The following is a 26,030-nucleotide window of genomic DNA, read 5'->3' on the forward strand; positions in this document are numbered from 1 at the left end:
ATTTCTCAATTTTACTGAAATATTTTTTAAATCGAAGAAATTAGAATTTGCTAACTTTGTGTAATTTTCGTTGCTTTTATTTGTAACTTTTAATTAGCCGTGATATAAGTATTTCAGTAAATTTGAAATAATAATCAGATAAACAAAATGAGTACTCATTAACCATGGATTTTACTTTTCAGCAGTGTTAGTTAGTTACACACTTATTGTGGAAGAAGTGCCATATGTAAAATTACTAAGTTGCATAAATAATGTTTATGTTTTCAAAATTAACTCAATATAAAAATATGTATGTACTTACAAAAAATGTAACAGTTCAAGGTGCTGAAAAGAGCGAAAGAAGAAAAATTAGTAAAACTATATATCTATGTATCCACTTATATAAGTATATATGCATGTATGTTGAATCACTTATTATAAAGGATGATCCATTTCGACTTTCAATACTTTTTAAAAGAAAACAAGTAAGTTCGGGTGCCACCGAACATTTTATACTCTCGCATGATAAAGTGATAATCGAGATTCCATTATCCGTCATTTACATATTTTTTTTATTTTGCTGTAAAATTAATTAGATTAATAGTTCCTGAGATATGGTTTTTGGTTCATAAGTGGGCGACGCCACGCCCATTTTCAATTTTTAAAAAAAGCCTGGGTGCAGCATCCTTCTGCCATTTCTTCCGTAAAATTTAGTGTTTCTGACATTTTTTTGTTAGTCGGTTAACGCACTTTTAGTGATTTTCAACATAACCTTTGTATGGGAGGTGGGCGTGGTTATTATCCGATTTCTTCCATTTTTGAACTGTATATGGAAGTGACTGAAGGAAACGACTCTATAGAGCTTGGTTGACATATCTATAGTAGTTTCCGAGATATGTACAAAAAACTTAGTAGGGGGCGGGGCCACGCCCACTTTTCCCAAAAAATTACGTCCAAATATGACCCTCCCTAATGCGATCCACGCCCACTTTTCCAAAAAAAAAAATTATGTCCAAATATGCCCCTCCCTAAAGCGATCCTTTGTGCCAAATTTCACTTCAATATCTTTATTTATGGCTTAGTTATGACACTTTATAGGTTTTCGGTTTCCGCCATTTTGTGGGCGTGGCAGTGGGCCGATTTTGCCCATCTTCGAACTAAACCTTCTTATAGAGCCAAGAAATACGTGTACCAAGTTTCATCATGATATCTCAATTTTTACTCAAGTTACAGCTTGCACGGACGGACGGACGGACGGACAGACAGACATCCGGATTTCAACTCTACTCGTCACCCTGATCACTTTGGTATATATAACCCTATATCTGACTCTTTTAGTTTTAGGCCTTACAAACAACCGTTATATGAACGAAACTATAATACTCTACTTAGCAACTTTGTTGCGAGAGTATAAACACGGAAACTTCGAATTTAATAAGGAATGTTTATTATCATTCGAAAGAACATTCTTTGACATTTATTTTTCTCAGATGGTCCCTCCGTTAAGTCCAATTTTCGATGATTCGTTGGAGCATTTCGACTGGTAACTGGCGAATAACATGCGTGATGTTTTGCTCCAAGGCCTAATCCAATCCCGCTTGGACTTCAGACTTTACATAAATCCACAGGAAAAAGTCTAACCGTGTGATTTCACACGTTCTTGGTGATCAAATTATCTGCTCACCGATGTGTTCTCTCAATAAATCCGTAGATTGATGCGATGGGTGGGAAGAGGCGGCGTCTTGTTGAAACCGAAGCGAGCTTCAATTTCAGGCATCAAATAGTCGGCTATCATGGCGAATCACGGTCGCTATTGACGGTTACGTTCACGTCGGCATGATTTTTGAAGAAAACGAGCTAGAACGTATATTTCATTAACGTATTTTTTAAATATTTCTTAGTGAAAATTTCATATATACAACACACTGCTATCGACTATATGATCATTTTTGAAAACTAATTAAGGTTCTACTCAAAACGTGATAACAACATCATTCATACGCCACACATATAATAATGAAAATTTTCAGTCCATTCATAAAGTTACAGATGATTCTCTCTAATCCAAATACGATGATTTTCTTGCAAATAGTTTCCATAATTTTAAGTTATAATAACTAACCGAAACGCTTTGAGATTCACGAATTCACGATTAGATTACGTAGACCCGAAATACATTTGCTAGACCAAGTGAGGCCAATACGAGGATAATCCACAGAATATATACCAAAAAGCAGAGAAAATTCTAGGCACCGCATCCGAGCTTCAGGCTTTAGAAAGCTCTTGGTTAAAGCTTTCCCACAGGGTGTGTAGGAGCGTGCATAAACATTGAGTTGTGCTTGTATTTGTGGTTAACTTGTCGAATTGAAAAACTTCTTTTGCGGTTAGCATATTGAATTCATTAGTAAGGCAAGTGAGGGAACAAGTCCCTATTCTGCCGCAGTACTTTACAAACCACAAATTCTTTATTTTGAATATTCTGAATATTCTGCTGAACCTCGTATCGTACATATTCTTGCGAATTTAATATTTTAAAGTTGCATACAGTTCTAAAAAAATATTTATTATCAGCAGATTAACCAGTATATTTTCTTGCAAATGAAACAAAATTTACAATATTCATAAACAACACAAAGTAGAGTATGGTACGGACATAGCCAGACTAAGTCTTATGAAGATCATTATGTCTAATCAAGCTTTGGGTAGAGCGAGTAAGATATGACTAATGAGGTCAAATATGTGGGTCTCTCTTCGGAACTTACAGATTCCAATTTACGGTGAAAGCAGCATGTGGATCTGACCATGGTAAAAGTCGCAAAGGCACCCTTGCTGGTAAATCATGGGGCTGCAAGTCAAGGATTATCAGATGGATGGACACCGAGATCGTGAGACGAATTGTTACAAAAGAAGACTGCGTCTATGCAGCGGGTGCAATGCGTACGTATTCGACGACAGTACTAGAGGACATGTTTGAACACACACCTCCGCTCCACCTAGTAATCAATCAAGCAGCTAAACATACAATGCTTCAAATAAGTGCAAAAGTGTATGACAGAGGGAAGATAATATCGGCTCAGCAAATTAAGGCCATGTACGACGAAGCACCACTGGCTGTTCTCCTGAGGGGTAGCATTAACAAAAGGAAGTTTAAAGTTACCCTATGCAATGAGGCCGAACGGATTAATTAAACGCTTGAACCACTGCTAAGCGGTAGCACTGGTAAGGGCTACACTGACCGCTCGTACCAAACATTCCATACCCATGGGACGTTTTCCGGTCATTTTCCAAGCAGAAGACTTTGCTAAAAGTAGATTTGTAGAAATAAGCCTCTAACGCAACTAACGCAATCTGAGTCTACGAGATTAAATCGCCATTGGTCCATAACTTATCAGTTCCAACCAAGTTCACCTCATCTGCGCGAAGCCGGAAATGAACTTGACGAGATTGGCCGCAGCTTTTACATTGGGCAGTGTAGGCTCAAAAAGCACCTATTTAACATGGATATGGCCTCTTGTGCAAATTGCCAGTTTTGTGACATGGAACTGGAAACTCCCGAACTCCTGATTCCAGACTGCACTGTTGTCTATAGACGAGGTATAAAGGCTCTTGGACCTATGTATGCGAATATGTGCCACATCTCCTCAATAGCACCCAGCAGGATACTGGAACTTATCAATGTGTGTGTGATTTATTACGATAAGAGGGACGAGCACAGTAAACCTTAGGTCGCGGTGCGTGCCTCAATTTATTCATTTCACCAGCATTAACACCAACAACAACATCAGCATAACTCTACAACATCTGATGAGACGGCGTTGCTGAGTTTTCGAGAGTAAGATTCTGCGGAAGGTTTATGGTCCTTTGCGAATTGGCAACGTCGAATACCGAGATCTATGTAACGATGAGCTGTACGATATACTTTCGACATTGACATAGTTCAGCGAATTAAGAGATAACGGCTGCGCTGGCTCTGAGAGTATTCGACGCAGTACATGCCGGGGAAAGCAGAGGAAGATCTCCTCTCCGTTGGACAGACCAGGTCGAGGAGGACGTGGTTACACTTAGAATCTCCAATTGGCGCCAAACAGTGCACTGCAGTGGAAAGGAAGAACGACTGGCGGTTTCTACGCCAATAAAGAAGAAGAAGAATTGTCAACTCTGCCCCGGTTCATCTTCGAAACGGCCTTAAAAAAGGAATTAGTTGTCATTTATTTATTGTGGTGAGAAGCTGATTGCAAATCACCAACCGATAGGCAAAAACTATAACTAACCAACAAATTCCAGCACCTTCACGGCGTCTTTAGTTGCCGGCAACAGCACTGCTTTTCGGACAGTTATAACGCAAAACAAACCACAATGTGCATGGATGTTGCATATCTGTCTGGTGTATGTACATATGTATGTACAATCAATGCCCAGCCATGCTGCATGAAATGCTGTTGGGAACAACAACAATGACCTAGACCAGCACCAACTATCCTACATGCGCTGTGCATGCGATAATAAAAACAACATTAACAGTTCAAAACTGACTGCAACGGCGTTAGTGCCGACTTCCGTTGGAGTTGCAGGCAAGCGGCATGCAGACAATTGAGGCGAGCGTGGCACCAGCCGACAAGGTAATGAAAGCAAAACGACGTAACTCCATTGCTAGATCAGCAGGCAGAAGAACACGCCGTGCAGACGATTCAGGGAACGCATGGACAGACATAGAAATAGAGAGCAATGCAGACGGCGCACTGACAGTCTGGCTGTCAAGCAGTCATCCAGGCAAATGCTTCGTGGGGGTAATAATATAGCAAAAGCTTAGGCAATAACCGAGCAATGTGCAACCCAACGTTGAGGGACAACATTGTTGCGCTCGTTGTTTATGTGGCAGATGACGGTGCTGCTGATGACGATGGTTTTTGCTGCTGTTGCTGCTGCTGTTGTTGTCATTGCAATGCAACAATTTAGAACTGGCTTTGGTGAAATGTTTATTACCGATATTGTTGTTGTTGTTGTTGTTGCGGCACGAATAGTTGCTTACTGTGTTATTGGAATCTTTGCTTCTTTGCTCAACGGATGTATGTAGTTGCTGTAGCCATTGTCGGCATCGATTGTTGCACCCATAAAATTATTAAAAGCTGCGAATATTAAAGGCAAAGGCAAAGAATAACAAATGTCATGCATATAAACGCAAATAAAATAAAAAGTCAACATAAATGCAAACAATAAAAAAAATCACAAAAAGGAGCAAATTCAACCTGTCTCCGCAGCACTTTGACGGGAATTTCTTCGGATGCAAATAAATTAATATGTAATTGTGTAGGTAGGCGCTTGTATGGTTGGCGAATGTACGGAAAATGGCAATTGCTACATGTGGCAGCGAATCCCTGAAAAGCAAATACAAGTAAACAACAACAAAGATTGGAGAACCAATGGCGGTGTAGCAGCAGCGTTGGAGCAATAATTGTGTTGAGCGTAAAAGCAGAGTGGCGCAGCGCTACGCACAAACAGCACGGACCATTGGGTGCGCAGAAGCAGCGAGAGAGTGGCAGAGAGGTGGCAAAATAAAAACTATGAATGGAATTTGTATTTTTTTTTTTACCTCTACCCACTATGTGTTGTTGACTTAAAGCCTCTTTTTATTTTGTTAGGAAGCTGTCGAACAACTTTAAAAAGCGCCAGAAGACATTGCATGTTGCCATTTCGTAAGAAATTGTATTCGAGCGGCCGAATGTTATTAAAGTAGCGCAGGTTTCTTGGCAAAAATCCATTACGAAATCATGCACTCCTTAAACATTAAAGGATGTGTTTCGCGCGCTTCGCTCAACTTATGGTCAACACAATCGGTCTACTGAGCGTACTATTCGCAACACCATCACTCATCTTGGGGCCTTGGGACTTCATTATTGGATAATATTCTACCAACTAGACCACGCTCAGCACGTAGTTAAGAAAATATAGCAGCCGTAGCTGAGGAGTGCACACGAAGACCGTGGAGAGTCGATTCGGTGACGTTCGCAGCAACTCGGATTGACGTATGGAACGACTTGGCGCATTTTACGTCAAGTTTTTAAATTGAAAGCGTACACAATACAGTTTGTGGAAGAACTGAAGCCCCTTCACCTGCCCAAGCGACATCGCTTCGCTCTATGGGCTCTTGAAAAGTTCCAAGAAGATCCGAGGTTTTCGAGCCAAATTTTGTTCAGCAATGAGGCCCATTTTCGGGTCAATGGGTATATAAACAAGCAAAATTGCCAGATTTGGGACGAAGAGCAACCTGAAGAGATTCAAGAGCTGCCATTTTATCCAGAAAAAACAACGGCTTGAAGTGGTTTGTGAGTCGGTGGAATCATCGGTTCATATTTCTTCAAAATTGAGATCGATGAGAACGTAACCGTCAATGGCGAACGTTATCGCGCCATAATAACCGACTATTTGATGCCTGAAATTAAAGCTCTCGATCTCGGCGATCATGTGATATCACACCGTTAGACATTTTCCTGTATGGATATGTAGTCTATAGTCTATGCGGATAGTCCCGCTTCGATTCAGGCCTTGGCGCAAAACAGCACGCGTGTCATTCGCCAGCTACCAGTCGAAATGCTTGATCATGAAAAAATAGATTCAAAAGAATGTTCTTTCGAATGATAATAAATATTCCCCATTAAATTTGAAGATTTTGTAATTTTTCTTAAAAAAAAAAGTTAGGGGAACAGCTTTTAGACCTTGGGGAGGGCGGCCCGTCAAGTTAGACCAGTCGGCTATCTCAATCTTTGATCGTGATTTTTCTCGAAACATCGTTTTCAAAGTCGGTGGTCACGACTGCTCAGAAACTAGTGAAGCGATATTATTGAAATTCTCGTGATTAAACGAAGGTTTTTTTTCGATTACAACTAATTTTTCTAAGGCAATTCGTAGTAAAACCTAAAATCATATGTTCTGTTTGCAACATTGCCAAAAATCTTTTTTTCCAAATCCTCCGATTAATCACGACCTATACTCAACTAGTAAACGATGAAATTTGGTGTTTTGAATTTAAATTAATCATTTGTCTGTTATGCTGACCCTTCTCAAAATATTACTCAAATGTTGCTCAAAATTTGTAATGAATTAATTGCTTTATTACTCGTACATGAAAACCTTAAATGACTTCATCAAATCAAATATACCACAACAAAACTGATATATCGTTTTAACCTCCGATATATTTTATTATTGTATAAATTAATAGTTTTCCAAAGGCTGGAATATTTACGAAAATCTTTTGAAAATATAACTTTATTTACAAAACATCTGGCAACCTCAAACCGTCGTTGCAGAAACTCTCTCTCATCTGTTGCTCATTGTCACACACACCGCCGGTGTATGTGTGATAAAATGCACCGGCAGTTTTGTCTGTTAATTACAAGAGAATTACCAACAACAATATGTTAGTTCAAAGCACACAATTGCACATCAAATTGTGTTGTTTGTGTTCAATTCGCATCGGGGCGAAGATGCACCCATTGTTGTTGTGGCTGCAATGCGATGCCCGCAATGGCGGTTGCGTTACAAGTGCATGCGGTAAATGGGCGAAACTGGATTATGATTAAGAAAAAGTTATATCCATAACTTCAAGCTGTGGAAATTTGCATATTTGTTGTAATGTTAAATGCGCCGATGCAGTATTTTATGTTTATTTCAAAATTGTGTAATGTAAATATCTGTGTTCGATATTGAAGCATACAAGACCAAGAATGCGTGTGCTATTAAGGCGTGAGTTGTAGTGGCTCTTCGGCGTACTTTGCGGTGTTCGGCTAATGTCCTCCTTCATCCATGCGCTGTCGTTGCGTTTCTCGTTTACTTTCTCAGCGCACTTTTTCTACTCGCATTGCAATATATGATTGCTGCAATTTTTGTTGTTTCGCAGTAGACGGCTGCTGCAATTGTTGCTGTGCATAAGCTTCGGACGCGTCTGTGGGATTCTTTCTTCTCGTGTGCCGTCGCCCTCGCCGCTTTGTTGCAATGTTCGTATATATGCATTTTTGCCTGTATATGTATGTATGTATGGGCTCCAAGCTCTTACGAATGTGGTTCTTCGCGAGTGTTTGTACCTTAACTGTGACTTTATGCGTTTTTTTTGTGCTGGAAGTAAATATTCTGCCGCGCTTTATAGCGGCTCCCGGCACTTCTATGGAGTATAAAATTTTCATTTCGTTCATTTTGTCGTTCACTTTGCATCTAGATGCATCTGTCTAAGGATTTTTCCATTTTTAATGAAAATCTTTGAACACCTATACTATAGAACACGATACAATTGTGCTCAAACTTATAAAAGTATCTTTATTTTCATTTTAATCGGTCATTTTAAATGGCCCTTATATGTTAAAGTTGTTTAATATGATTAATTTGTATGTGGCGATGCCTTCGATAATAATCTATGCAAAATTTCATGAAGATACCTTGTCAAATTAAAAAGTTTTCCATCCAAGGACTTGAGTTTCATCGGTAAGTTTGTATGGAAGCGATATGCTAAAGTTGAATAGCTTTTTAGGGAAAAAGACGAATAAATTCCAGTCACGAGACTCTATTTTCGGCCTCTATTTGTAGCAATTGGCGCTGTATGCCATCAATCGTATCGGGTTTCTCTGCGTAAGCATATAACCCTAAAAAAAACAATAATCCAGAGGTGTTAAATCCCACGATCTTGTAGGCCACGTTATAGGCCCACGACGCGAGATAATGTTCCTTTCAATAAATTTATTATTTCTTTCAATAAATTTATTCTTTCGTTGGCTGTATGGATAAAGTCTGGTTTGAACCAAAGGACCTTCACATCAACATACTCAAATTCAGGCCCAAAGAACACATTAATCATGGCTCTATAGCATATCCCATTGACTGTAACATTTTAGCGGTTTCAGATTTGAAAATTTTCTCTGCCCTTGACCACTTTAATCAGTGACTTTTTAAGGATGTAACGGCGTCTCAACAATGACTTTTGTATATTTACATACTCTTTCAAACCAAAAGAGAGCTTCTTCGCTAAACAAAAATTTAAAAAATGATCTGCAAACGTTGTTCCAGAGTAAGTCTGTTCATTATGAAATGCCAAAGCAAAACGAGTACAAATCAAGTAGAGGTTTTTCAACAAAGACGCTACAAATGTAGACCGTTAGGGACATCAAACGGCACCATATTTTTTCCGCTCTTTTGACATTTCTCTTCAGTAGGGTTTGCCATTACATCGTAGAAAGATATATGATCCAACGAGTCGAAATTATTAAAATTTACTACTGAAATTCGGAGTCAGTGGCCTCAACTTTAAGAGCGCTACGTCCAATTAATGGTCGTCATAATCGTTCTGTCGGATCAACAATTGAGCGTGTATTGGAAAAACTTGAATCTACAGGCACAGAACAAAATTTTCCCTTGCCAGTGAGACAAAGAAATACCCGTAGTGTAGAGAATATTGCTGCCGCAAGCAAGACTCAAATCATCTGGTCATCTCTGTGACGTCGTTGTGGGGAATCAAAAAATTACGGTTTGGTGCGGTTTATGGGCCGGCGGCGTCCGTACTTCTTCCGTGATGATCAAGATAATTTTTTATGCACCTTACTGTGAATGTGAATCGCTACCGCTCACTGATAGCCAAATAATTTTGGCCCGAATTGGATGATATAGGCTTGGACAATGTTTGATTTCAACAGGACGGCGCCACTAGCCACACAGCGAATGTCACAATCGATTTATTGAAAACCAGGTTTGGTGAACGTGTTATCTCACGGAATGGCCCAGTCAATTGGCCGCCTCGTTCGTGCGGTTTGACGCCATTAGACTATTTCCTGTGGGGCTACGTCAAGTCTATGGTCTATGCCAACAAGCCAGCGACGATTGATGAACTTCGTACGAATATCCGTCGAAAATTGGGTTCAGCGTCTGGACTTCTGCAAGCGCGACCGCGGAAAATTTAAATCTTGCGTTAATATTGGTATATCCTGTATTAGTAAATTGTGATTACCATTATGAAAGCGCGACCACGGAAACCAGACAAATATATCGAACTGTATTAAAAGAAAAACCAATCAATGGTTGCCATCTCTAGGGTTATATTGATTTGAAAATGTCACCCGAATGTCGCAAAAGAAACAGAACTTTTTAAATATAACTGTTTCTGGTGGCGCCACCTATTGGTGGGTATATGAAATAAAAAGTTTGATCTCTTGTTGACATTTCGTAAAAATTTTAAGACAATTGAATAACTACAATCGATGTTATCGATCAAAAAGTGACAGCAGCTTTTGGTCATCGGTCGTAAAATGCAAAAAACAAATATTAAATTTTGTTTTAAACTTGAGAAAACGTTTACTGAAACATTTCAAATGATGAAAAAAGTTTATGGTGATCAGTGCCTATCCCGTAGTAATGTGCATGAGTGGTTTAAGCGATTCCAAGAAAGTCGTGAGGACCTCTGTGACGATCAGAAGTCGGTCGTCTTCGGAAATCAAAAATAAAGACAATGCTGATTTGTTTTTACGATTCCGAGGGTATTGTACACCGAGAGTTCGTCCCACCTGGCCACCTGGGATTCTGTGATTTTTACCTATTTGGAAAACTTCATTTGCCCATGAAAGGCCACTGGTTTCAGGACATTTCAGCTATCCAAAACGCGACGACCGATATTCTCAATGACCTTAAACACTCATTTGAAATGCTAATTGACCGGGCTAAACGCTGTATCGAAGCACAAGGAAACTACTTTGAATAAAAAAATATAACTTTTGAAAAATATTAATTTTTTGTTGTTTTTTTTAACAGTCCTGTTTCTTTTGCGGCAAACCTTGTATATGCAAGAAGGTACCAGCTGTTGGCAGCAGAGGAGTTGTAAGGTTGCATTTTGTGAAATTTTGATTTTCCTTGAAGTGGACCCAGCCACAAACGCACTCTCAATAATAATATATCAGTAAGAAATACATACATATATGAATTGAATATGAGTTCTAACATACATATGTGAAATATAAAATCTTAATACATACATATGTACATATATGCATATCTAATATTCACATCAAATAATAAATTACAGAACGACAAGTGTGAGAAACTTAGGCAGTCTGATTTAGATGCTGGAGTTATACGACCGCCCCTTCAGACGTTCTGCGCTATTGACATGGGAATACGAAAATGAAACGAATAAAAGGTGAACTTGTTTAAATATGAAATGAGAAAAATCCACACTATGGCAAGCACTCAGAAACAGAAAAACGGAATATGCGCTCCCATGGTTGGGTATTCAAATGCGCAGGATGTGAGAATAGCAATAAGAATAAATAGAAATCAGCACGTACAAAGGATAATGACCGAAGAAGGAAACAAACCAGCACAAGTACGCGAGACTAGCCGGGCGGCAGCAGCAACGGGCTACGCTTAGTAATTACAAGAAGGCAAAAAGAGTTATTTGATTTCTGTTTCAAGTGAGCATTTCGTGTACGGCACATGCAAATGTTTCACAGATTTCAGCTGGTGCTACATGGATTACTGCTTAAAAGCAGCGTGTGTACGGTTGTCTGTGTATGTGTGTGTGGTTACACAAAATTCCGGGAATTTTCGCAACAACTTTGTGTGCGCGGGCGCCTTAAAGGGGCGGAAGAGGCGACACCACGAGCAGAATCGACAGCACTCACAAACACTAATAAACTAACGTGTTTATGTATGAGTAAGACACATTAGCCTGCAGCTTTCGACTTGCTCTGCCCCAGCCAATGTCTGGCAATCTCAATGCCTCTGCACATGCTTTCTTGCAGCGTGTTGCAATTATTTTACTACGAGTTATATGGCTTTTGCGCGACAACGGCGCTGACTCTGCGTTGGCATTGTACGGAATACGCTCAACAGACGTGCAGACCGTGCCTTCGCAGCAAACAATGAGAATGCAGACAAGCAGGCAATAATTCGCGGCAATTGGTTTGGTAAGCGAGTTAAATACAAAATTCGTAGTGATTGTTTGTTTTGTATAATTTTTATTTTTAGGATAAAACCCATAATTTCGGGAAACTTGTGTCACTAAAGTAGATTTAATGCTCAATGCATTTTGCAACAAGAAACAATCTCAGATTATCATAGTCTGCTCATTACGGGTCCAAAAATATAGTTGTTGTTAAATGCTTAAAAAATACACACATGAAAATAATAATTTTTTATGCGATCGAAAGAGTCTGAATTGTAACTTGAAGATTATTTTTCATCAAGCAATTTTTTTCGAATTTACACGTAATATTCATATAACGAACGCTGACCTTCTTTAAAATATCAATTATCTTTTACTACTACTGAAAAAGTTTTATTTACCAGTAGCTATAAGATCCTAGTCAGGTCCCTCATTCGGAGGCTCACATTATCAACCTCTGGATAAGGTGAAATACCTTATATACAACCTGTGATCCAAGTAGAGGTACTTTTTTCAATCATCTTTTTTTACAGATAACGCGTGAGTCGTGTCAAGTTGTCATGCTATTTTTGTTCAGTATTGTTTGGCATTTCATCATGAAAAGGCTTAGGCCTGAACAACGTTAACAAATCGTTGACTTTATTACGAAAATTCACGTTCCGTAAAAGATATGTTTCGCACGCTTCGCACAACTTATGGTCAACATAATCGACCTACTGAGCCCATCTTAAGACCCAGCATCCATTATTGGATAATATTCGACCACGAACAGCACAGTGAAGAAAATAAAGCAGTCGTAGCTGAGAGTGTACACGAAGACCGTGGAGAGTCGATTCGGTGCCGTTCGCAACTCGGACTGACGTATGGAACGACTTAATTGAAAGCAAGAAGATCCGACGTTTTCGAGCTAAATTTTGTTCAGCGAGGAGGCCCACTTCTGGTACAATGGGTATGTAAACAAGCAAAGTTACCGCCTTTGAGACGAAGAGCAACCTGAAGAGATTCAAGAGCTGTCATTTCATCCAGAAAAAAACAACGGTTAGGTGTGGTTTGTTGGTCAGTGGAACCATCAGTCCATATTTTTTCAAAAATTATGCCGAAGATAACCGACTATTTCATGCCTGAAATTGAAGCTCGTGATCTCTGCGACATTTGGTTTCAACAAGTCGGTGCCACTTAACACACATCGCATCAATCAATGGATTTATGGAGACAACACTTCGGTGAATAGATAAATTCACGTTTTGGGCCGGTCGATTGACCACCAAGATCATGTAATATCACACCGTTAGATGTTTTCCTGTGGGATAAGTAAAGTATAAAGTCTATGCCAATTTTCAGATAATTTAATATCCCTAAGGATTCTGTCCGTCCGTCTTAGGAGAAGTCGATGGAGAAAAGGCGCCGCTTTCTGTAAGGAGCTGTCCGTCCATCTTAGCTTTAGGCTACCGGACCACAGTAGTGTTCTTCAGGCAAAAGTGTCGGCTATTAAGGTGGCGGTAGACGTCCTGCTACGAAGTAGCCACTTTTAGGGAAGTCAGCATACACTTTGACAGCAAAGCGGCACTGTTAGCGATATGATCATCATCATCAGATTTGTTTGGGTATCTGGTCATAGCGGAATTACTTGTACCCTTGCCCATCTCACGTTGAAATGGGTTCGAGTTGGATCTCCATTAGCAGCTTGCGTTTTAGCATTGAACCAATGAACCTCGCATGCGCTTATCAGACGCTGGTCGACGACTTGTTCTGTGCGACTGGAAAATCCTTTTGACCTAGTGTGGAATACAGGAGATCTTTTGAACTACTTGCGCTTAGCAAAATTCATCTTGTCACAATAGTAGGGGCTCTTAATAGACATTGTCCAACAGGCAGACATGCGATAAGACTAAAATTTCAGACACTTTTTCCTCCATTATCAAGCTTTTGCAAGTCTGATGTTGAAACATCTCAGAAGTCAATCTGTCGGCGAACCAGGAGATATAGCAGAAACGAACCTTAGCCGTCTCAACAAATTTGTGACAGGCTCAAAGCACTGTGTCGATTTGTAAGGGTCTTATAATCTATAATATAGCAGTTTAAGGTAAAGGCGTTCTAAGCTGCCCAAATGACCACCTAATATAGCGTTACCTAACCAACCAACTACTATACAATATTTCACTATATTCAGGAATAAGTGGCTTCACTATGATTGCATCGCAATTAAGATTTCATCGTGCTTTCGGAGTTTTCTGTTTTTATACCGTTCGCCTTTTCTCAGGTAGTGTTTCGTAGAATTACAGAAAGTGTTACATGTGCTATAATCTTAAATTTTATTGAAGAAAAGTACAAACTCTTACTAGTCATGGCCTATGAAGATGATTCTTTCAACTTCTTAGAATAAGAATAAAGTAAGTCGCTATAAAATGATGAAACTTATCAAATACCAATGGGAAAACCGGCATGATATTCCTTTCAAACTCAAATAAAACTCATTAAAAGTAATGATTTGCGTTTGTAATTAATTAAAATCGAAATTATGGTTCATAGTGTAGGCATTTGCAATTTTTTTTACTTATTTTCAGTTGTACCTTATAATTTTGCAATAGATACGCATGAACTACGCTTTTCAATCAAACACATATGCCTATATTTTATATGACCTATTGATCTTACATTCAACAAGCAGCTGCCTTTTTTTATACAAATATTAAATAAGATTTCCAAAATTTGCGCAAAATGTTATGCATATTTTTTTCATCTACTTCGTCTTACCCGACCGACCCAATACAATTTTGTAACCTTCATAAATTTTGCTGATTATGAAAGAAAACGGCAGCGCACAGTATTGTTGAATTTATGCATTTTCGCAGGATGCTTGGCATTACAGCATCGACACCCTCCACACACATTTGATTACTTTCACCTTTTTGTATTACAAACGTGTCTTGCGAGGGTACAGTTGCCTGCCACAACAAAGCAAAGGAAGATTGTTAGCTCACATAAGATGTGCATAGTTCAATTATTGTAGTACAGTTGTACGGCGTCAAATGGATCTATTTGCTCCACACCTGCCCGCTTTACCATAATTTACTTTGTTGCGTTGTAAACTCCACCTTTCTTTTTCTGTTTCTTCCATCACCGTCCCGGTGACTTTGTTGCTATTCGTGTAAGTGGCCCTCCCTTTTGTTATTCTTTTTCCTATTAACGCTTAGTACCCGGTTGGTGGCACTAGTTGTCTGTCACTGTTTGCTAACAACATCTGCCTTGGCTTGTGGCTAGTCGTGCTCGGACGCTTTTTCCAGTGTGCCTGCAACATTCTTCCTTATCCTTATCATACCTCACTTCGGAAACTATTCGTCCTTAATTGCTGCCCTTCCGGTAGAGCATTTTTAACTGGTTTGATTGGCGCAAGTCTTTGGATAGTAGGGATACTTGCTGATGCTGATGCTATGATAATTATTGATCTTTTACACTCATTGCGACAGGTGTTAATTCTAGAATAGGCGAGTAATGAGTGGTAAGTTATACGAAAAAATTATTGTCTTTCATTATTTTTAAATTAGCTACTATTACAGCAGCCTTTTGGAAATGCTTAGCAATTAATATTGGAATGTACGAGAATCAATTCGGTGGTAAGTCAAGACAATAGGGTGGATGACGGCTAGTTTTGCTGATTTCTTGATAGACAACTGGCAAACGAATGGTTGTGTATCACTCAGAATTTACTGTTATACGTTATTCTAGTGTTTTGACAGCACGAAAAGGAGCTGCCTTTATGTCGCTATCTCTGAATTTGGTATCTCCGGCAGTGTAAACTGACTTTGAGCAATACCTAAAGCTTCGTCAGGATCGGGAAGGCCGAGCGATACCAAACGAGGTTTCAGACAAGGCGACCCCCTAACGTTCGCCTTTTTCAATCTACTACCGGAGAAAGTAATTTAAGCTGCAGAGCTGAATCGAGAAATTATAAGAGTGTACAGCTACTGGATAATGATATCATTGGCCTCAACAACTGCGCCGTTAGTTGTGCTCTCTCCACACTGGATAAGGAAGCGAATTAAACGGGTCTGATAGAGAACGAGGGCAAGACGAAATATCTTTTATCAAACAAGAAGTTGTCGCACTCGTGATTTGGCTCTGACGTCACTTTTGACAGTCATAACTTCGAAGTTGTAGACAATTTCGTCTATCTTGGAAGCAGTGTCCGTATGGATGAAAACATTCCAGCTGTGAAACTATTGGACGCAGTACCCGCCGGAAAAGCAGAATAAGAGGAAGATCTCCACTCCGTTGGAGAAATCAGGTGGAAAAGGACCTTGCTGCACTTGATATCTCGAATTGGCGCCACATAGCAAAAAGGAGAAACGACTGGCGCGCTGTTGTTAACTCGGCTATAACCGCGTAAGCGGTGTCTACGCTAGTAAGGAAGAAGAAGAAGTTTGCAATAAATTCTTCTCGTCAATCCATTTCGACACTAAAAAAGCAAGAGAGAGAACTAATTCTCTGATGACATTACATAATCTCACTCTCGCAAGAATAAATAAGTATTTTTAGTATGTCAATCAGAGATGTCTAAACTCTTTCAAGCCAAAGACACATTTGAAGTGGAGACTACTTGAAACTAGCGTACTTATCAAACTAAGCAATGAACGAAATAGATTATATGCCCGCAAATTCTCGGGTATATTGCACAAAAACACTTCTCAAAGGGCAACAACTGCACACCATTTGCTTTAAATATTGAATGTTATTGAGTATAAAGTAAATTGGCATAGAGTCAATCTAATTAAGCTGCAAAGATTTCCAATATGGGAGTGTTTACTAAAACTATCATAGATTAGAAATCGTTAAGAGTGTTAGAGGAGACGCTGTGGCACACTTCCTTTGCTAAATATGTGAACCCATAAATTTTAATAGTATATTTATAATTTTAGAAAAATACTGTTAAGAAATCGAAATATATATACACATATACTTAGTACGCAAAAGTGAAAAAATAAGAACGTATGAATATGGTTTTTAATCTTAAGTAGGACACACAAGTGGCAGTGTCTGACCCATATGAGCTGTGGTGCGTCGAGTGACAGTATGTCAGCAACGTCAACGCCTATTTGGAGCAAACACTTGCAATGTTCAGAAATAAAGTGGCGACCACTGAAGAAGCCATTCACGCTCGAGAAAACACACACAAACATGTATATATGTATGTATGTATGTATGTATGTATATCAACGCAAATGCAACCAGTTACAACAACTAGTAAAGCAATGCAATGGCATATCGCTGCAGAATTAGCATGGCGAGGTACAAAGTCCTCGAATAGCATGCGCGGGCGTCCGTGTTGCTATCAGCATAGCTCGGCAGAGTAGCAGTCACGTTTACTAAATAATATAAGCTATCGGTTGCTTGGACACAAGCGTTGTCTTTCATTCAAGGAGCGCAAAGTGAGTAGAAACTAAGTACACAAATGATATACATATGTACATAGGTAGCAAATAAAGGTACAACCGTTGTTCTGGACCGTGACCGCAGGGCTACGCACTGGGCGATCATTAAAGTGGGCAATGCAAGTACACAAACAGACATAAAAGCAACGACAACATGGGCAGGCATTCGGAAGTGTGTGACAACAGCAACGTCAGACCGCAGCGTAGTCCTTTTCCAAGCGTTAAAAATAGCATTAATCGCATAATCTCATTCAACTCGTTTCAGTCATTGTGCTTTCGTGCTTGTGTGTTTTAGCCTGAAGAGGATCAAGCGCTTGTATGGAAAACTTTTTCGTTTGACCAGATATCTTCACGAAATTTGTCAAGGGTTATTTTCTAAAGCAATAGTGGAATCTCCAAAGGATTTGTGCAGATTGGATCATTATAGCATATAGCTGCCATACAAACTGAACGATTAGAATTAAGCGCTTGTATGGAAAACTTTTTCGTTTGACCAGATATCTTCATGAAATTTGCCATAATTTTTTGTCCAAAGCAACGCCATAAACTCCCAAAATTGTATTCGAATCGGACTACTATAGCATATAGCTGCCATACAAACTGAACGATCAGAATCGAGCGCCTGCATGGAAAACTTTTTCGTTTGACGAGATATCTTCACGAAATTTGCCATAATTTTTTGTACAAAGCAACGTCATAAACTCCCAAAATTGTATTCGAATCGGACTACTATAGCATATAGCTGCCATACAAACTGAACGATCAGAATCGAGCGCCTGCATGGAAAACTGTTTCGTTTGACGAGTTATCTTCACGAAATTTGCTATAAACTATTGTCCCAAGCAGCGCTATAATCTCCGAAGATTTTGTTCGAATCGGACAGCTATTAGTCCAGTCATTTAAGCTTAAATTAGGTAAGAATCTCGGAATTCGATATACCTACCAAATGTAGGTTTTGAGACAATTTTAGGGTGTCAATATACAAGTATTTACAGACATATAAATGGGTATATCGAATTCCGAGGTGAACTTACTATAATGACTGGACTAATAACATATAGCTGCCATACAAACTGACCGTTCAAAATCATGAAAATATCTTTTTAGAACCTTTTGTGGTATAAAAAAGATACCTATGAGGGGTATTATGCCTTCGGTGCGGCCGTATTTAACATTATTTCTGGTTTTTTATACTTTAATGTCCTTACTTCACTTTTAATTTCACTGTTACGCTTTGCGGAAATAGCATTACTTGCTTTATACATTTAAAAATATTTTGTTTTTCATAAAAAAATAAAAAATAAATTCAATATTAATCGTATGAAACACACATAACGGAAATACACATACATATATACATATGTATGTATATGGTATGTATGTATACAGAAGATAACTAGTAAGCAATATGTGCAAATGAAAATGTGGTAACAATGCAACAAGCCAGTGAGCGAAATGTTTTTTTTTTATTCTAAAATCTTATGATTTATGTTCAATTGCGAAAAATTAACGGTGTGCAGACGTGATTCGCACATAACGATTATTTTCCAGAACCAGTTTCGCCACATTGGAACAACGACGAACGTTATAAGAGTTCAATGACATTAATGATACTTAATTATGGTCACATACCACCGGCACGGAGGCGCACAGATTGAGCGATTTTCAGTTGTTCGATGACGAAAGCTAACATTTCGATCAATGTCACTTGAATTAGTGCAAAGCTTGTGTGAAAGCTTTAATATTATTTACGTAAAGTATACGCTCAATTGAGATGATTCTAAACTCAGCGAGCTTCAGAATCATCTTCGACCCTATCGCAGCTTTTGGTTTTTTAGGAGTTTTTTGATGTAGCCTCAGTCAACTTATTACATTGACGATTGCAGTTGTCATATTTAAGTGGTAAATATACAGGTATGCAACTACTTCGCAAAAAATTAAATTTGTCGACCGACGGTTATGGCAAGCAGAAGACACTGCATATAACGCGTTAACACAAGACAGAGCCAAAATAAATTGAAAACCATAGCGAACCAAGCAGATAAAGCAAGGTTAAAAACAATTATACATGCATATGTGCATAGGTATTACAGCAAAGGCAATGGCAACGCCATCAAATAGTTTAACTGGCTAATATTACGACATGCGGTGTAGCAACAACAAGCAGCAACAATAAATTCTCGAATGAGCAAACCAAATCAAGTCTGCAGGGCGAAGTAACAAAGCCGATGACGATGGAAGACTATGTAGATATATGTATGTACATACAGGGTCTACCAAGAGGGTTGCCGTGATCAGCTCGTGGAGGACAGTTTGTTTACGGATTTTTGTCAAATTTCGTCAGTGTGTTCAGTCCAATACCATTACGTAAATTCGCGTTCTCCGGTAGCTACTGTAAGAGTCGTCATAATGCTCTTTCTGAGCCCGCTTTCAATATTCGAAAATGATTATAGTCTGCGAGATAGTGTGCCTCTTCTCCGTCAAAGAAAACCATTAGTGAAGACAATATCGCTGCAGCGTACAATGAGTCTCCGCATGACACTAGCCACCTCTTTGCATGTCCTGCTAACCGTACACATCTGACACCCTTTTCCCTTTGGTCCGACCTTGTGGAAACAGTACGTTTCTTGGGCCTACTGTTGGATGACGTCGATGACCACTTATCTAATCCTTACCATTCTAACGGGTATTAAGTACCCTTTACAACAAAATATCGCGGCCGTTCAGACCAGTGTTGAGGCGAATCCGAATCGGTCGGCTCAACGTCGTTCTCCACAGTTGGGTCTCTCTCCGATGTCTGGATTGTCGATTGGGCGCAGGAAATGATTTGAGTAAAGGACAATTCCCACAACAGCCGGTTCTTCGTTACCGAAATCGACCCGGATTTTATCTGGCCAAGGGCTGTATGGTACTTTAGGAGATCTAACGTTTAGAAGTTTTAGAATGGGAGTCAACGACGATTGTCATCGAAAATCATCATTTCTGGCTTAATGGCTTTGTCAACAAACAAAATTGTGGCTATTGGGCTAAGTCAAATCCTCACCTGGTTTAGAGAACGCAAATGCAACACCACAAACGTTGCAAACTGTATTCACGGACCTTATTTCTTTCTAAATGAGGCAGAAAAAGTCGTTAACATCAACAGCGAGCATTTTAACAGATATAGGCGCCTCAGGATTATTCCCCTGGGGGTATGTTAAAGGTTTTCGCCAATCAAACAACAACGCTCCAGGAGCTCGAAGACAATATTCCGTGCACTATAGACGAAATGCTGCAACAGGTCATCGAAAATGGGCGAAAACGGGTGGACATATGCAAACGGAGGTGTGGTCAACATTTTGTTCAAATCATAAATGGCTCAGATTTGACTAACAAAAAACTTCATGTCATTCTTATTGATAGACCCTGTATACATATGTATAGAAGCTACATATGTTATGAGTATGCCTCAAACATACGTACATACATACATATGTACATGTAGAACTGAAGCGGAGTCGAATGCTATGGAATTATCAAAGCTACGAAAAGCGATGACGAGGTAGAAAACCGAGATCAGCGACGAGGCCGAAGCCAGGAAAAATGCTGCCCACTGGACAAAATCAAAGTCAACTCGTAGTTATGCAGAAATGTGTATGCACTAACACACACACACGTGTCCATATGTATTAACGGGTCATCAAACTGTGACGTGGCGAAAATCTACAAAAGCCAAAAAAAAAAACTAAAAAATATGTTAATTAAGTAATTTATACAATAATTAAACTAAATATATGAACGAACTAAACAAGTTCTAATTAAAAAGCAAAAACATTAACACCAAGGCGGGAATAGCAAAAGCAATACTTGTATCACATTAAACAGCTGTGCCAAAATCATACCACTTCCGATTTTTAAAATGTAGGGGAGTTATTTTGACCTGGTTTCCTGATTCCTGGCCTGTATTTTGGGGCGATAGTTTTTTGAAAAATTTAATATGTAATTTCGCAACTTCCGACGACTGAAATGTTAGCAAATAACCATTTCTTCTGACTTTACACACATATGTATGTAAATAAATTTATTTTTCAGTCGTATATACATACATATGTGTATGTCTGAATGTACTATATGTATATAAAATGCACGATTTTTAATTTAAATTTATTAAATAATTCCATAAGTAGTATAAGAATACGCTAATTCATTTTGCTAACAAGTTTCAATTTCAAACAAGTATACTGCTGTGACCATGCAGGAATGCTGCCAGACGGCATAAACTTGTTGGCTACCCTTTTCTACACAACCGTTAAAGGTATGCGTATACCAAAAGTTACAAAAAAAAATAAAAATGATATCCATAATTTTCGACTCAAGCAATGACCGTGAGTAGGCCAAGTTTACAACCAAACCTTTTGTTTTCGCAGATGACTAATTCTTTTTTTTTTTAGTGAAAATGTTAGTTTACCGCACAATTAATCGTTTTCCAAACGTCTACGGTTGATCATAGAAAGAGAAGTGGACGTCCCCGCGTGGTTCGAACCAATTGAACTACAAAAATCTCCTTAGAAAACATAAACTTATGGCAAGAGATATAGATATCTGGTAGATATATCTATTTCGAGTGTCAAGAGGGAGTGTGAAAGAAGTTTTTAATAAGCGAAACGGCAAAATCTTCCCAAAAAAATTTCAAAGACACAAAAACTATTATTCCAAAGGTTGAACATGGTCAATATCCAGCTGCTGTAATGCTTTGATGGAAAGTCCTTCATAAAGACATTACACCTCTTCACATCTTTGAAAAAGTAGTTGAAACCAGGACAAAAGTACTCCAGCAGGATATTTTAGAAGGCGTGGTAAAGCAGTTAAGCAATACTTTCATCAAAGGAAAGCATTGACCTTTCAGCAAGATTCTGCAGGATTCGCACAAGACAAAAACTATCAGTAGAAGCTCAAAAGCAAAATTCCTGGCATCATAGCTGCAGATGATTAGGCATCTGAAACTCTAAATTCGAAGCTATTGGACTGCATTTTGTGGTCAAAGTTGGCGAACAACACACAGAAATTTGGAGTCTCAAAAATTTTAGGTTCGAGCAGCGTCGTTAATACCAACAGAAACTGTTGTGAAAGCAAAAGGTGATCAATTTGGATACAATTTTGGACATCGCTTATTTAATATACTATGCCGAATTAAATAAAAATGTATTATAGCAAAATTTTTATAACGGTCTAAATTTGTAACAGAACTTATGGCAGGACTAAGTATATAGGCATTTGTCATCAAAGTAGTGAGTGAAGCCACACCCGCGTAAAAAACATACATGACTGTATCGTTCACTTTTCCTTATAACTTGGTTATATCTGATAGCAGAAGACGTTGTATACATATGTATGTATGCAATTTAATATAGTGAATCGTAATCAATAAAGAACATACAATTTAACATTTTTTTATGATACATTATTTTGCATTTTTCGTGACGATATGTACATAAGTATATATATCTAAGAGCTATTAAAAGTAGTGGTTTTAAATTACCTTCTAATATTGTATTCCAAAATTCAAATCACTTAGTGTTCCAGAGTATTGATAATTTGCTTCTTTTAATGACAGCATAAACCCTTTTTTCTGAATTTTTTTCTCGTTGCACTCAATACTTTGAACTGATGGTCTTATATATTTATTACATTAAATTTTCATAAGAAAATTAACACATACATAAATATGAATATTTTATAATTTCAAATTTTAACTCGCGATAGTTTTTGTTTGCGTTCGTTGTTTCTTTCACTGTTATTTTTTAATGAAATATTTTCAGAAATATGTTTGCAGAATAATCTCAAATAATTCACTTCTAGTTGTTTTATTTACATAGTATATATGTACATACATATGTATGTATGTAGGAATAAGTACACTATATTAAGACAACTAGAGTAGATGCAAATTTAATAACTGTTTTAACTAGCAATTATTAACATTTCTTGACCTACATACATATATACATCTGTATATTTATATTAATTGATTTCACCATATTTAATCTGAGTAATGTTGGCAATTATTAAAAACACAGTTCATCATTATAGAAAAGGGGGAGGGGAAATATGTATATACCGAAATCAGAGTTTAAATTCCAAATTGGTCTAAATGAATAGCTCATATAATATTAAACGTTAAAAATAAATTATTTGTGGGGAAAAGTGGTTCCTGAAAATATCAAATATGATGCGAAACAAGAAACGGAGTGAGGCAATCAAGACGTCTAAGTCGACGTTGGCAGCGGCGCTAACTGCGAAACTTCAAATGACGCGGTAGCAGCACAGCTCGACTACGCCGACTGCGAACGACGTCGACCAACAATAATGCGATGATGATTCTGATTCGATTTCGAGCCAATCGCGTATTTCTTTTTTCCCTTATATTATATTCGTGCTACCTCTGTGTGCGCTTTTGAATAAGTTTTCTATGTCCCCGATCTTTCTGGCACTCTTTTGATTGCGTTATTCGGTCAGATTATTTTGTTAAAATTTCGCAAAGCAATTGAATAGAACCTATAGTTGCTGCTACAGACTGGAATGGAGGCAGGTTAGCTGCACACATATGCATGACAACGCAGCAATCACAAAAATAAGTGCTGAAAAACACCATGAAAATCACAAAATGCATTACGATAACCCTAACGCTTCAACGGTTACAATCACTAACTTCCGAATATGTTGCATTAGCATGCGTCAATGTATTATCACTCTTAAAAGCTCACAAATAAGTATGTGGGTGCCGCCACGTGTGAACATAAGATAATATACATACGTACATATGTTTATACATATGTACATACATACGTTCGTAGTTTAACACAAATATTTCAGTAGCAATGCAACTCGCTCACGTATGAATTTTATTTAGCACACATTTGTTCTTAACGTTATCCATGTCTTAAACTGCCAAATTGCTAATTTATTGGCCGTGCGCTTCGGCTGTATTCGGTTGCGTTTTACTAGAATCTTGTTGGCTGCTTTTGCAGTTATGTATGTACTTTGAAAACGTCGTCAGCAACCGATGCTACTGCGATAACAGACGACGTTGTACTTTTTAGTCCTCTGTATTTACATAAGTATTGTACTCAGAAGATGGGGAGCCGGAAGATTATTTATATTCGACGTTTTTATCCTTAAATGACACTAAACCAGAGAAATTTAGCCGCTAAAAAATCATTATAGGAATGAGTGTCTTGAAAACGAGCATCCAACGATATGCAGTGAGTGACCAGCAACTTCCCGTTCCACCCAACGAAGTTGCAATCAGCGGTCAGTGGTTCTCACACACCTATGCGTGTTTGTTCACATGTACGTTAGGGAACGTAAATCAATTTCTTTGTTGGCGCATTTGTACAATGCATATTTCAAGAGGATATGTACAAGTCATATGTCATAAACACACCCGATTTTACCGCAAGTACAACACTTGTTACATTATTTTTATATAATTATGAAAACTAAGTAAAAATATATTAATATTTTTTGATTGCTAACTCGTTTACAATTTTCTATTTTTGAGAATCTTATGAGTTTCAACTGCGTTTTCACTGCAAACGAATAAAATCCAACGAATTCGTTTCGTGGCTGCCTGGTTATTTCTCTTCCACTTTGTGGACTTACCGTTCACTCACTTCTCCACTCAACATTCACAAATGTGTGTATTTTACGTACCATACACGTTGATGTCGGCGTCGACGTCGAAATCGAACAACCGATGCTTTGGTCGTTAGGTGGTTTTTTGTTTTTTTTTCTTATTGCTGTGGGGCTGGTAGAGGAATATAACGAAAATTTGGAATTCCACATAGCACTAAAGCGGGTTGCCAGCCGCTGTCATTGTCAGACTACACTCGCAAAGTACCAACAAAACCTAAAGCCACCAACAACTTCCATCAAAAATCGTACGAAATAATTTTCGTTCGTTCATCGGTGTTGTTGGGCTCTGCTCACTTTTCGCGTTTCGCTTTCGTCCGTCCAACATTTCTCGTTCTTTTACAAAATTTTCCTCGTGCCTACTCTGCCCCAACTATCCAATTCAACACTTGGCACGTTTTAACGTTTTGAAAAACTGCTTTTTGCTTTTAACCAATTTGAGTATATTCTAAATAATATGCCTGTTTTATTGTATTTAACTCATTAGAATGAAATATCTAATACGACCAATTGGTCTACATGCCGCATTTCCGGAAGGTGGTGGCGACAGTGGCCATATTTTATAATGGAATTTGCATGCACTTAAATCCCTTCCACAGGGGACGATGTACGCTCCTATAATTCCTGTACTGCTTAGATTTTAGCTAAATTTCACTAAACACTTTCTGACTTTTTTGATATTTATTACTTTACTTGAGTTTTTTTACACACAATTCACATACCACGCTGCCACCAAACTAGTGCTGCTGTTTCAAATGTCATACACTTTGCTGCTTTGCTCTGTCTCTGCTGCTGTTGTTGCCCCGTTGATATCGCTGCTTTTACGGATATCTCTTTGCGATGAATTTTCGAAAAGCCGCAACAACAAACAATTCGTTTTTGTTGTCGCTTGTGTTGTTGTTTACATTTTGACACTTGTCAAATGTAAATCGCTGTCGCAAAAGTCGCTGTGGATGTTTCATTCATTTAATTTATTTCTTGAAGAAGTGTGAGCGTGATAGAAGACGAATGCTCACCGGTTGCATCCCCTTTGC

At 38.4% G+C, this 26,030-nt stretch overlaps 1 protein-coding gene across 3 annotated transcripts in view; it reads right to left on the reverse strand.

Moving 5' to 3' along the window:
• Positions 1-24,926, reverse strand: part of LOC126754739 (transcription factor E2f1) — an 88,281-nt gene extending 63,355 nt beyond the window's left edge. The window contains exons 1-3 of one of the 3 annotated variants that reach the window (XM_050466825.1): positions 24,849-24,926; positions 22,844-23,095; positions 302-324 (exon numbers count right to left, since the gene is read on the reverse strand). The gene's annotated coding sequence lies outside the window, so the exon portion shown is untranslated. Of the gene's footprint in view, positions 1-301; positions 325-22,843; positions 23,096-24,197; positions 24,368-24,748; positions 24,812-24,848 lie in introns of those variants that run through there. The other 2 variants (XM_050466841.1, XM_050466832.1) reach the window with 2 other exon arrangements.
• Positions 24,927-26,030: the final 1,104 nt, after the last annotated feature.

Source organism: Bactrocera neohumeralis, chromosome 2 (genome assembly GCF_024586455.1).
Source record: "Bactrocera neohumeralis isolate Rockhampton chromosome 2, APGP_CSIRO_Bneo_wtdbg2-racon-allhic-juicebox.fasta_v2, whole genome shotgun sequence".
Taxonomy (NCBI): domain Eukaryota; kingdom Metazoa; phylum Arthropoda; class Insecta; order Diptera; family Tephritidae; genus Bactrocera; species Bactrocera neohumeralis.